Consider the following 13974-nt stretch of genomic DNA (forward strand, 5'->3'; position numbering starts at 1 on the left):
AGTCTGAGGGTATTTCGCCTGTCTCATACATCTTGCTCACCAGATGGTAGAGTTTTGTCAGGACTGGCTCTCCCAAGGCCGTCAGTAGTTCTAATGGAATGTTGTCGACTCCCGGGGCTTTGTTTCGACTCAGGTCTTTCAGTGCTCTGTCAAACTCTTCACGCAGTATCGTATCTCCTTTTCATCTTCATCTACATCCTCTTCCATTTCCATAATATTGTCCTCAAGTACATCGCCCTTGTATAGACCCTCTATATACTCCTTCCACCTTTCTGCTTTCCCTTCTTTGCTCAGAACTGGGTTTCCATCTGAGCTCTTGATATTCATACAAGTGGTTCTCTTTTTTCCAAAGGTCTCTTTAATTTTCCTGTAGGCAGTATCTATCTTACCCCTAGTGAGATAAGCTTCTACATCCTTACATTTGTCCTCTAGTCATCCCTGCTTAGCCATTTTGCACTTCCTGTCGATCTCATTTTTGAGACGTTTGTATTCCTTTTTGCCTGCTTCATTTACTGCATTTTTATATTTTCTCCTTTCATCAATTAAATTCAATATTTCTTCTGTTACCCAAGGATTTCTACTAGCCTTCGTCTTTTTACCTACTTGATCCTCGGCTGCCTTCACTACTTCATCCCTGAAAGCTACCCATTCTTCTTCTACTGTATTTCTTTCCCCCATTCCTGTCAATTGTTCCCTTACGCTCTCCCTGAAACACTCTACAACCTCTGGTTCTTTCAGTTTATCCAGGTCCCATCTCCTTAAATTCCCACCTTTTTGCAGTTTCTTCAGTTTCAATCTACAGTTCATAACCAATAGATTGTGATCAGAGTCATCGCCCCCTGGAAATGTCTTACAATTTAAAACCTGGTTCCTAAATCTCTGTCTTACCATTATATAATCTATCTGAAATCTGCCAGTATCTCCAGGCTTCTTCCATGTAGCGTTTATCAGGTAGTATAGTCTTCGAACCCACTAGGTGACGCATCAGGAAGAGTCAGCACGACCGTTCGTCTAGCGAGTCGCCAAGAGACTAGGTTAGCCAGCTAGCCCTCCGTGCGGACAGTCCCGTAAGTTCGCAGCTGTTTGTTTAGCAAGGTGAGTCGCCTGGAGATTCGCGAGGTACGTAGGCGCCAAGCGAGACACGTCCGTTGTTGCCGTATTCAGATTGTTGTTTTTGTCGGTTTCCAAGGTCGTGTAGGTAATGGCTGCGCTGGTCACCATTTTCCACTTCAGAAAATAAGGCACACGAACAGTTAAAGTACCATCAGTCACAGAGCAAAGTTTACGCTGTTGAAGGACAGGTGGCGCGCACACAACTTCCCTTCCGTAGACGAGTAACGACTGCAGCGACAGGAGGGGCATCTGGCCCCTAAGTTAAGTAAAAATAAATCTGCCAAAACTTGAGTACAGCGGGTCCCGTACTGGACAGGATTAAAGCCAATGAAAAGAAAAGAACAACAATATCGATTTCTTCCTGTAGTACTGATTTATATCTCTTAGACAGTTCTGATCCGATAACCAGTACGCTCGTATTTCGTTCACTGAAGGACAATGGGGAATCTTATCAAATGCCTTTCCTGAAGTTAGGAAACACAGCATCAACTTCGGCTGCGACGTCTACGGCACTATGGAGCAACAGAGCGAGCTGGCTTTTGCTAGTCCAAGTTGATTTTTATTGAGGATATTTTCGTTCTCCAAAACTGTTTTAATACGTGAACATAAAACATGCTAGTATTATAAGAGGCTTCTTTCAACACCGATAGTGTTTTCAAGTTCCGAGTTGCCGTGTCTGAAGTAACGAAAATCCGTTCGCCACGCTCGTATGATGTAATTTTGCAAGAACAGCTAGTATGAACGTTACCTGGCATTCATTCGAAATTCATTAAGACGCAGAAGAGAAGGGGCGAGGGATGCAAATGTGTTTGAAGGTTACTACCCTTCTAGCCACCTCTTTGTTGCTATAGTCATCGCTTTTGACATCCCAAATAGCGGGACGACTTTCTACATCACTTTTAAAATCTTCCGTTTCAATGAAATTTAAACTCATGGCTACAGTGTGTACAGTATAATATATAATAAATGTTTCGCGGCACTGTTTCAAAAATGACTGCCTGTCTGTTGGCAAATCTGCACTGCTGTGTCTGTGATCTGTGTCCCAGCGCGAACACTCCAATTCAAACTAATGCATGTCTGGCGGTGACTGCTCTAAACGCAGTGACGGTGTTCATCACATGTAGCGAGGGCCTGTCTCGACTTTTCCAAAACTTCACCTCCGTTTTCTTCGTCATTTCCAAATGTTTACATGCAGTGGGCGAAGACCTTAGATTGGAGGAACGGGAGTATCGGTGGAAAAGACATTTAAATAATAATAATAATAATAACTTTAAAATTGATTTCAAATGAAAATTGTCACTTCTGTTTCCTCCTTTTTTAATTTCCAACTATGGTACCAAGAACTGGAACAAGGTTCGGCTGATAGCAGTTCTTACAGCATTCTTTAAAATTACGATCAGAAATACTTTGGTGCAAGACAAATAGAAAAATATCTTTCACATACACCATACACAAAAATAATCTCCGCTGCTTCTCCGTACAGCTTAGAAAATTCTTCCTTCAACAAATTCCGATGGAATTAGAGCAAACCTTTCGTGCTGTAAAATTAAATCTTTTCAGTTATCATATGTTTCCAAATCGATTTATTCGAAATGTAAATTGGTAGGCGAACTTTCAGTTGCTTTCGAAAATAGCTTTCTAAACATATCAAGTATTGGCTGCAAGCTAGTAATTTCCTGTCACAAGAACAAAACCACATGTTAATAAATGAAAGTAATGGGTAAAGTTCCTGTGAAGTAAAAAAAGGTGATATCTTTTAATGAAGAGGTACTGTGGACTATAGTTTTGAGTTGAAATGGCTCTGAGCACTATGGGACTTAACATCTGAGGTTCATCAGTCCCCTAGAACTTAGAACTACTTAAACCTAACTAACCTAAGGACATCACACACATCCATGCCCGAGGCAGGATTCGAACCTGCGACCGTAGCAGTCGCGCTGTTCCGGACTGAAGCGCCTAGAACCGCTCTGCCACCGAGGCCGGCTATAGTTTTAAGTGTAATGTTACACTTGTACATTTAACAAAATCGACTTTATTTTGCTGTTTGTGATATATCTGTACATCACCTGGACTCGGTCACAAAACTCATTTTCAAGCAATTTTAGCACCCTGACGTATTGATCAAAGGGCTCTCCTTCCTGAACAGCTACTGTCAAACAAAACCGTAGCGCCGTTTTGAAAAAAAGCACTTTTAAAAATCAGGATGCCCTATTAAAGGTAAAGATTTATATATCGCTTACCCCGCTCAGGAAAGTGTGCGTCTCTGAAAGGATGTTTTTGAGGAGCTGAAGTTTACGTTGGAACGCTTTTATTTTGCCGACCATATCATCGATGAGATTGTTTGCTTTTTGGAGTTTCGGACTTAAATAATTTAGGAGAGCTAAAAATCCTAAATCAGCTACTCATTAAGGGTCATGCAAACGTGGTGCCGGACGTCCTTTATCCTCCAAAATCTGCGCCACTGGGCGGCGTAGTAGAAAAACTCCAGAAATAACTTTTACTTTGCTCAGTCGGTGATGGTCAGTAAGGTAGCCGACATCTTCACAGGAAATCAAAAATTTTGTGAGCTGACGGTGAACGAACCCGTGAGAGTGACTGTCGTTCACGATACGCACAATTGCCTTCGACACGTCTTGCAGACCGATAACTTTTGTACAAAGAGCCTCACTGCGTGTGAAACAATGAACGGAACGTAAATTCGGTACGTTAAGCGTTTTCCACAGTAGGCCAATAAACCCTTTTACTAAACCGCGCACTACTGACAACCCCGTCTCTGGTTATGGTCCTGCAGCAGTGAGTGGCCTGCAGCAGTGAAATAAAGTCCAGGAGCTCTTCCGTTAGACATACACATAAAAGAAAGGCTAACTGAGCCGTGTCGGTAATATCTGTGCATTCATCGAGTACGATGTAGTACGCTAGGCAGTTTTCAATGTTGCGTATCAATTGTTCATGAAAATCACCGGCAATGTCGCCGATTCGCCGATATACTGTCGTACTGGAAAGTGGTATTCTGCCATATTCGGGAGCTAATTGGGATTCATTGTCTCTATTACGTCCAACAAAATATTCTTTATTAATGGCCCTCCCATAAACGGCTTGCCAACTCCTGCTAAACATAGAGAAAATTTAACTAGCTGTAAAAGTCCTTTCGCAGCGCCCTTCTTCTTCTTCACCTTAAATTAGAGAAAAAAATGTGTTACGAAAAATACAAGCGAAAACGAAAACGAATACACATTTGAGAGGAATGTAAATAAACCTCAATTCGTTTCGCAGGACCTTTAACCAAAATAAACTTGCTAAAGTACTGGTACAAACCTCACTTGTTGTTACAGGATTTTCTTCTGCAAGAGTTTGAAACTTCCATAATTCTGCCTCTCTAGGCACAGCCACAACACCGACAAATAAAAACAACCTGTCAAACGGGTCAGGACACACCCACAAAGAGTGGAGCATCCCTTTTTAGTTATTTATTTTTAAATACTTAGAATTAAGGCAGATGCGTGATTCTTGAATCAAATTAATCAGAAAATTCGGTAACATTTTAATATTCAAAAAACAGAAATTCCCTATTTTTCACATTTTTCATCTTCCAGGTGACCTCTTACATTTTCCTGCATTTAGAGCAAGCTGTCATTCACCATATCAACTGGAAATACACTCCTGGAAATGGAAAAAAGAACACATTGACACCGGTGTGTCAGACCACCATACTTGCTCCGGACACTGCGAGAGGGCTGTACAAGCAATGATCACACGCACGGCACAGCGGACACACCAGGAACCGCGGTGTTGGCCGTCGAATGGCGCTAGCTGCGCAGCATTTGTGCACCGCCGCCGTCAATGTCAGCCAGTTTGCCGTGGCATACGGAGCTCCATCGCAGTCTTTAACACTGGTAGCATACCGCGACAGCGTGGACGTGAACCGTATGTGCAGTTGACGGACTTTGAGCGAGGGCGTATAGTGGGCATGCGGGAGGCCGGGTGGACGTACCGCCGAATTGCTCAACACGTGGGGCGTGAGGTCTCCACAGTACATGATGTTGTCGCCAGTGGTCGGCGGAAGGTGCACGTGCCCGTCGACCTGGGACCGGACCGCAGCGACGCCAAGACCGTAGGATCCTACGCAGTGCCGTAGGGGACCGCACCGCCACTTCCCAGCAAATTAGGGACACTGTTGCTCCTGGGGTATCGGCGAGGACCATTCGCAACCGTCTCCATGAAGCTGGGCTACGGTCCCGCACACCGTTAGGCCGTCTTCCGCTCACGCCCCAACATCGTGCAGCCCGCCTCCAGTGGTGTCGCGACAGGCGTGAATGGAGGGACGAATGGAGACGTGTCGTCTTCAGCGATGAGAGTCGCTTCTGCCTTGGTGCCAATGATGGTCGTATGCGTGTTTGGCGCCGTGCAGGTGAGCGCCACAATCAGGACTGCATACGACCGAGGCACACAGGGCCAACACCCGGCATCATGGTGTGGGGAGCGATCTCCTACACTGGCCGTACACCACTGGTGATCGTCGAGGGGACACTGAATAGTGCACGGTACATCCAAACCGTCATCGAACCCATCGTTCTACCATTCCTAGACTGGCACGGGAACTTGCTGTTCCAACAGGACAATGCACGTCCGCATGTATCCCGTGCCACCCAACGTGCTCTAGAAGGTGTAAGTCAACTACCCTGGCCAGCAAGATCTCCGGATCTGTCCCCCATTGAGCATGTTTGGGACTGGATGAAGCTTCGTCTCACGCGGTCTGCACGTCCAGCACGAACGCTGGTCCAACTGAGGCGCCAGGTGGAAATGGCATGGCAGGACTACATCCAGCATCTCTACGATCGTCTCCATGGGAGAATAGCAGCCTGCATTGCTGCGATAGGTGGATATACACTGTACTAGTGCCGACATTGTGCATGCTCTGTTGCCTGTGTCTATTTCAATTTCCAGGAGTGTATTATTTAAGTCAGCTTTCCGTACACCGCAGCATCATCAGCAAACCGCTATAAATTTCTGCTCACCCTGTCTGTAAGGTCATTTATGAATTCGACCACTCCTGACGATAATTTTTTTCTGATGGACACTGATCATCCGTGACCACATACTAGGTTCTATTACTCAAAAAGTTTTCGAGCATCTCACATATCTGGGACCCTGAACCGTGTGCCTGGACCTTCGTAACCAATGTGCAGTGTGACACCGTGTCTAATGCTTTCCGCTAAACTAAGAAAATTGAATGTGCCTGTTGTTCTCCATCCATGGCTCTTAGGGTATCATATGAGAAAAGACCAAGCTGAGATTCGCAGTAGCAATACTTTCTAAATCCGTGCTGATTTTTCGAGGGAAGCTTTTCTGTCTACAGGAAATGTATTATTTTCGAGCTCAAAATATATTCAAAATTCTGCATCAAATCAGTATTAAGGATATTGGTCAGTAATCATGCGGGTAAGTTTTTTTACCTAATTTACATATAGAAATCACCTGCTCTTTTTTCCATTGGCTTGGGACTTCTCGCTGGGCGAGAGATATGCGATAAATGCTGGGTTAGTAAAGGGTCAATGCTGCAAAACCGAACTGACTTTCCTTCTGTACCTGGTGACTTACTTGTTTTCAACTCTTTCAGTTGCTTCTCTGCGCTTTGGATGTCAATCAGCAAATCCTCCATGCGGGAGTCTGTGCCACAGTCAAATGACGGTATGTTTGTACGATCCTCTTGTGTGAATTATTTCTTGAACGTGAAATTTTCATACTTCGGCTTCCCCTTTTTATTGCCACACTCGACTGGTCATCGAGTTACTGGATAGAAGCCTTCGACCCACTAAGTGATTTTACGTATGAGCAGAATTTTTTCGGGTTTCCGGCAAGATCTTTCGCTAAAGTATGAGATATGCTTCGCACGTTGCTCTTCTTACAGACGCATGAGTTTCTACTGACTATTGTTTGACAACATTTGCGCGCTCTTTTATGAACCGAGATTGCAACAATCTCTGCTTCCTCGGCATTTTCCAAATCTGATTATTAATCCGTGGAAGGTCCTTTCCATCCTTAACCTACTTACTTGGCACAAACGTCTCCAGGGCGCTATTTACGATCAGTTTAAACTTGGCCCATAATTCCTGCATATCCATTATACTGGAGTTAAATGATGTCCATCCACTGTCTAAGTGGGATGCTAACAACTGCTTATCTACTTTTTCTAGGACATGCACTCTCCTGGCCTTTTTTGTCTGATTTATTAACATCGTCTCTATGATGATATCACGATAACTAATTCCTCTTTTTATACTGATACTGTCGATAAGTACAGGCTCTTTGTAGCTACAAGGTCAAACATATTTCCATTGTTGTGCGTGTCTAAGTAGTTGTCCAAGACAGTTTTCGGAAAACGTGTCCAGAAGAACTTCACAAGACTTCTCTGACCGTAGAAGTCCAGCCTATTATATTAGGTAGGTTAAAGTTACATCCAATTAATCTGGGTTTTCCGCGATATTGACCGTAGATTTTCCTTGAATATCTAACACTGTCAAAGCAGAATTGGGTGGCCGGCAAAAAATCCGACAATTACCTTGATTTCACCTATGCCTATCAAACGCGTCCAGATAACTTCACTACCACACTCAAATTCGACCTCAATAGCTGCCATGAAGACTCGCCCTCCAAAGGCCTCTAATCTATCTTTCCGATATACGTTCTTTGTTTCACTAAAAATCTCACTGCTTTCTGCTTCGACTTTCAGCCAACTCTCGGTCCCGAGAATAATTTGAGCGCGAGAAATTTCCTGGAGAGCAGTAAAGTCGGGAAATTTGTTACCAATACTTGGACAGTTTACTGACAAACTGACAGGAATTTGACAGTGGAGGTGTCTTTACTCCGAACGCTGTCTGACTTCTGACTTCCCTTTTTGCGAATCAACTGGCGAGACAGAGGACAAACTACCACCTTAAAAAAAAAAAAAAAACACCATTTGCTCTCCACAAGTACTCCGATATCCGAGAAACTGCTTCCTCTCTGTAGTGTACCCCTGAGCGATCAAGGGGAGTCGTGCAATTCTGCACCCTGTAATGCAGGTCCAGCTGTATGCAGCAATGAACTCCTTAAGTAGTGGATTTCTTTGCCTGTTTATCTGTAATACGTTATATTTATTTACTTTCAAGGTCAATTACCAGCCCCTACACTAATCGTCGATCCCCCGCAAGTCTTCCTGCACTTCACTGCAGTCTTCTGGCGTTGCGACGTTTTTTTATAGACAGCAACACCGTGTGCAAAGAGCATAATAGAGCTTCCGACATTATCTGCCAGATCATTTATATACACTGAAAAGCCAAATAAACTGAAACGCATGCCTAGTATAGTTAGGCCACCCGCGAGCACGCAGAAGTGTCGCTGTATGAAGTGGCATTGACTCGACTTATGTATGAAGTAGTGCTGGAGGGAACGGACACCATGAATCCTGCAGGGCTGTCCATAAATCCATAAGATTACGAGGGGGTACAGTTATCTTCTGAACAGCACGTAGCAAGGCATACCAGATATGTTCATGATGTTCATGTCTGGTGAGTTTGGTGGCCAGCTGAAGTGTTTAACCTCAGAAAGAGTGTTCCTGGAGCCACTTTGTATCATGTGGGGCGTCGTATAGTTCTGCTGGAATTACTCATGTCCGTCGGAATGCTCAATGGACAGGAATGGATCCAGGTGATCAGACAGGATGCTTACGTACATGTCACCTGTCAGAGTCGTAGCTAGACGTATCAGAGGTCCCATATCACTCCAAATGCACATGCCTCACACCATACAGAGACTCCAACAGCTTGAACACTCCCCTGTCGACATGCAGGGTTCATGGATTCACGAGGTTTACTTCTTACAGAAACACGTTAATCCTCTCAATTTCCAGTCATCAACAGTCCAACGTCGGTGTTGACGGCCCCAGGCGAGGCGTAAAGCTTTGTGTCGTGCAGTCATCAAGGGTACACGAGTGGGCCTTCTGCTCCGAAAGCCCATATCGATGATGTTTCGTTGAATATTTCGCACGTTGACACTTTCTGATTGCCCAACATTGAAATCTGCAGCAATTTGCGGAGGGAATGCACTTCTGTACGCTGAACGTCGTCATGGGTCCCGTTCTTGCAGAATCTTTTTCCGGCTGCAGTGATGTCGGAAATTTGATGTTTTACCGGATTCCTGATATTCACGGTACACTTGTGAAATGGTCATACGGGAAAATCCCCACTTCATCGCTACCTCAGAGATGCTGTGTCCCATCGCTCGTGAGCCGACTATAACACCACGTTCAGAGTCACTTAAATTTTGATAACCTGCCGTTATAACAGCAGTAAGCGATCTAATAATTGCGCCAGACACTTATTCTCTTACATAGGCGTTGCCGACCGCAACGCTGTATTCTACCTGTTTACATATCTCTGCATTTGAATACGCATGCCTATGCCAGTTTCTGTGGCACTTCAGTGCATATCGTGAACGTTAATGACCAGATAACAACCGGCACGTATGGCTTAGTGCGCAGTATGGTAGCTGGAGAGACAGGAAGCTGAGACACACTCTAAACGAGGCTGGTGCATCGGCCAACCTGTGGCCATTGCCTCACCGGACCTTTCTACACTCCTGGAAATGGAAAAAAGAACACATTGACACTGGTGTGTCAGACCCACCATACTTGCTCCGGACACTGCGAGAGGGCTGTACAAGCAATGATCACACGCACGGCACAGCGGACACACCAGGAACCGCGGTGTTGGCCGTCGAATGGCGCTAGCTGCGCAGCATTTGTGCACCGCCGCCGTCAGTGTCAGCCAGTTTGCCGTGGCATACGGAGCTCCATCGCAGTCTTTAACACTGGTAGCATGCCGCGACAGCGTGGACGTGAACCGTATGTGCAGTTGACGGTCTTTGAGCGAGGGCGTATAGTGGGCATGCGGGAGGCCGGGTGGACGTACCGCCGAATTGCTCAACACGTGGGCCGTGAGGTCTCCACAGTACATCGATGTTGTCGCCAGTGGTCGGCGGAAGGTGCACGTGCCCGTCGACCTGGGACCGGACCGCAGCGACGCACGGATGCACGCCAAGACCGTAGGATCCTACGCAGGGCCGTAGGGGACCGCACCGCCACTTCCCAGCAAATTAGGGACACTGTTGCCCCTGGGGTATCGGCGAGGACCATTCGCAACCGTCTCCATGAAGCTGGGCTACGGTCCCGCACACCGTCAGGCCGTCCTCCGCTCACGCCCCAACATCGTGCAGCCCGCCTCCAGTGGTGTCGCGACAGGCGTGAATGGAGGGACGAATGGAGACGTGTCGTCTTCAGCGATGAGAGTCGCTTCTGCCTTGGTGCCAATGATGGTCGTATGCGTGTTTGGCGCCGTGCAGGTGAGCGCCACAATCAGGACTGCATACGACCGAGGCACACAGGGCCAACACCCGGCATCATGGTGTGGGGAGCGATCTCCTACACTGGCCGTACACCACTGGTGATCGTCGAGGGGACACTGAATAGTGCACGGTACATCCAAACCGTCATCGAACCCATCGTTCTACCATTCCTAGACCGGCAAGGGAACTCGCTGTTCCAACAGGACAATGCACGTCCGCATGTATCCCGTGCCACCCAACGTGCTCTAGAAGGTGTAAGTCAACTACCCTGGCCAGCAAGATCTCCGGATCTGTCCCCCATTGAGCATGTTTGGGACTGGATGAAGCGTCGTCTCACGCGGTCTGCACGTCCAGCACGAACGCTGGTCCAACTGAGGCGCCAGGTGGAAATGGCATGGCAAGCCGTTCCACAGGACTACATCCAGCATCTCTACGATCGTCTCCATGGGAGAATAGCAGCCTGCATTGCTGCGAAAGGTGGATATACACTGTACTAGTGCCGACATTGTGCATGCTCTGTTGCCTGTGTCTATGTGCCTGTGGTTCTGTCAGTGTGATCATGTGATGTATCTGACCCCAGGAATGTGTCAATAAAGTTTCCCCTTCCTGGGACAATGAATTCACGGTGTTCTTATTTCAATTTCCAGGAGTGTAGTTTAGCGAATAGGTGCCTAGCGACGCGCGTGGTGCCAAACGCTTGGATGCTTGGTGGCCATATTGGAGCATCGATGCCGTTCGCCATAGGCGTGTCGCTCGTCCGCACTGTCGAAATGTGTCTTCCAATGCCGACTAAGAAAATATTAATAAAATTCGTTATGAATAACCCATCTCAATTCGCGAAGAACAGTGATGTTCATATGTGCAACACTAGAGGGAAAAATGACTTTTCCTAACCGTTATTGACACTGTCTAAAACTAAACTCCTCACGGTAGTGACCGGCTGCCGTGTCATCCTCAGCTGATAGGCGTCACTGGATGCGGATATGGAGGGGCGTGTAGTCTGCACACCGCTCTCTCGGCCGTATGTCACTTTCTGAGACCGCAGCCGCTACTTCTTAGTCAAGTAGCTCCTCAGTTGGCCTCACAAGGGCTGAGTGCACCCCGCTTGCCAACAGCGCTCGGCAGATCGGATGGTCACCCATCGAAGTGCTACCCCAGCTCGACAGCGCTTAACTTCGGTGATCTGACGGGAACCGGTGTTACCAATGCGGCAAGGCCGTTGGCCTATTGAAACTGTCAGCTGCTCAAAAAGGAGTACATTATTCAGCAACAAAAATCTTTGATCATTTGCCCAATAACATAAAGCGTCTGGCAGGTAGCAGATCAAGTTTTAAATCTAGATTAAAATCATTTCTTTTGGGCAACTGCCGGCCTTTGTGCCCGAACTGTTCTAGGCGCTTCAATCTGGAACCGCGCGACCGCTACGGTCGCAAGTTCGAATCCTGCCTCGGGCATGGATGTGTGTGATATCCTTAGGTTAGTTAGGTTTAAGTAGTTCTAAGTCTAGGGGACTAATGACCTCAGATGTTAACTCTCATAGTGCTTAGTACCATTTGAACCATTTTTTTAGACAACTCCTTCTATTCCATGGACGAATTTCTATTTCAGAACTGGTAAAATAAAATTGTTCCTCTAAATGTTGTTGCCTGTGTAGAACTAAAAATTTCAGCAAAATTAATATTAGCACTATTCGTGTGTGTATATATATCTTGTAATCTGATATGTTCCACATCATATCGATAAAATAATCGAAAAATGATCCACAGAACGTGACATAACTAAACTATAAATAAGCTTCTGGCAGGAAATATGTTTTTGAAATACAAACTGTTGCAGAAACTACCAACACGCAGGATATATAGTATTAATTGGGAGAGAAGCGCATTTGGTGAATTCAGCGCGCTGGAAAAACAACTTCGGGAGTTTCAAAACACGATTTTTTAATTATTTACAAACGACTGTAAAGTAATTCGACATCTTTCCCACCGCTGTTACAGGAAAACTACAAAAACAAAACACTCATTATAGAGCTATTATATCTCCTGAGTGTATCTCCACGGAGTGGAGAGGAGCTGGTGCTACTGCCACAAGATTTTCGCGGTTTTTGAACAGTTACAATTTTTAAAAAATACCACGATCACCTCCGAATACAGAGATTCTAATATTTTAGGAAGCGGAAGCCAATCAACAACAGATGAAAATGCTTCGCTGTTTCAAGACCTTCAGTTCTGGAGTAGCCATGTGTTCCTCAGTTAGCGAACACCCCTGAACAACAGAGGAAAAACGGGATGTGTTGCACTGTGTCTATTAGCAAAGGTGAGCAGTTGTTAGACCTTGAGAGAAAGAAAGTGAAATACTGAAGCAAGACTTCGATAGAAGCTAAAATAACGATCTTCCGTTCTTTCAGAGTTCATTGTCAAATGGAGCTGAAATCCCATCTTGGCAAAATCTTAGACTGCGAAACTAAATTCGAAATTTCATTGTTGCAGAACTTCAGTCGATTCAAGAAGTCATTTCTGTTTTGAAACTTACTGATATTAATGCTTCATCATCCATGGTAGGGAAAAAACAAACGTAATGACGCAGTTAGGAGCGTTTGTTGTTGTTGTGGTCTTCAGTCCTGAGACTGGTTTGATGCAGCTCTCCATGCTACTCCATCCTGTGCAAGCTTCTTCATCTCCCAGTACCTACTGCAACCTACATCCTTCTGAATCTGCTTGGTGTATTCATCTCTTGGTCTCCCTCTACGATTTTTACCCTCCACGCTGCCATACAATAATAAATTGGTGATCCCTTGATGCCTCAGAACATGTCCTACCAACCGATCCCTTCTTCTTGTCAAGTTGTGCCACAAGCTTCTCTTCTCTCCAATCATATTCAACACCTCCTCATTAGTTATGTGATCTACCCATCTAATCTTCAGCATTCTTCTGTAGCACCACATTTCGAAAGCTTCTAATCTCTTCTTGTCTAAGCTATTTATCGTCCATGTTTCACTACCATACATGGCTACACTCCATACAAATACTTTCAGAAACGACTTCCTGACACTTAAATCTATACTCGATGTTAACAAATTTCTCTTCTTCAGAAACGCTTTCATTGCCATTGCCAGTCTACATTTTATATCCTCTCTACTTCGATCATCATCATTTATTTTGCTTCCCAAATAGCAAAACTTCTTTACTACTTTAAGTGTCTCATTTCCTAATCTAATACCCTCAACATCATCCGACTTAATTCGACTACATTCCATTATCCTCGTTTTGCTTTTGTTGATGTTCATCTTATATCCTATCCATTCCGTTCAACTGCTCTTCCAAGTCCTTTGCTGTCACTGACAGAATTACTATGCCATCGGCGAACCTCAAAGTTTTTATTTCTTCTCCATGGATTTTAATACCTACTCCGAATTTTTCTTTTGTTTCCTTCACTGCTTGCTCAATATACAGATTGAATAACATCGGGGAGAGGCTACAA

The 13974-nt window shown here is 45.3% G+C and overlaps 1 pseudogene; it reads right to left on the reverse strand.

The window, feature by feature from the left end:
• Positions 1–11600: 11600 nt before the first annotated feature.
• On the reverse strand, positions 11601–11718 carry LOC126177568 (5S ribosomal RNA; annotated as a pseudogene).
• Between the last annotated feature and the right edge of the window lie 2256 nt (positions 11719–13974).

This window comes from Schistocerca cancellata, chromosome 3 (assembly GCF_023864275.1).
Source record: "Schistocerca cancellata isolate TAMUIC-IGC-003103 chromosome 3, iqSchCanc2.1, whole genome shotgun sequence".
In the NCBI taxonomy this organism is placed as follows: Eukaryota; Metazoa; Arthropoda; class Insecta; order Orthoptera; family Acrididae; genus Schistocerca; species Schistocerca cancellata.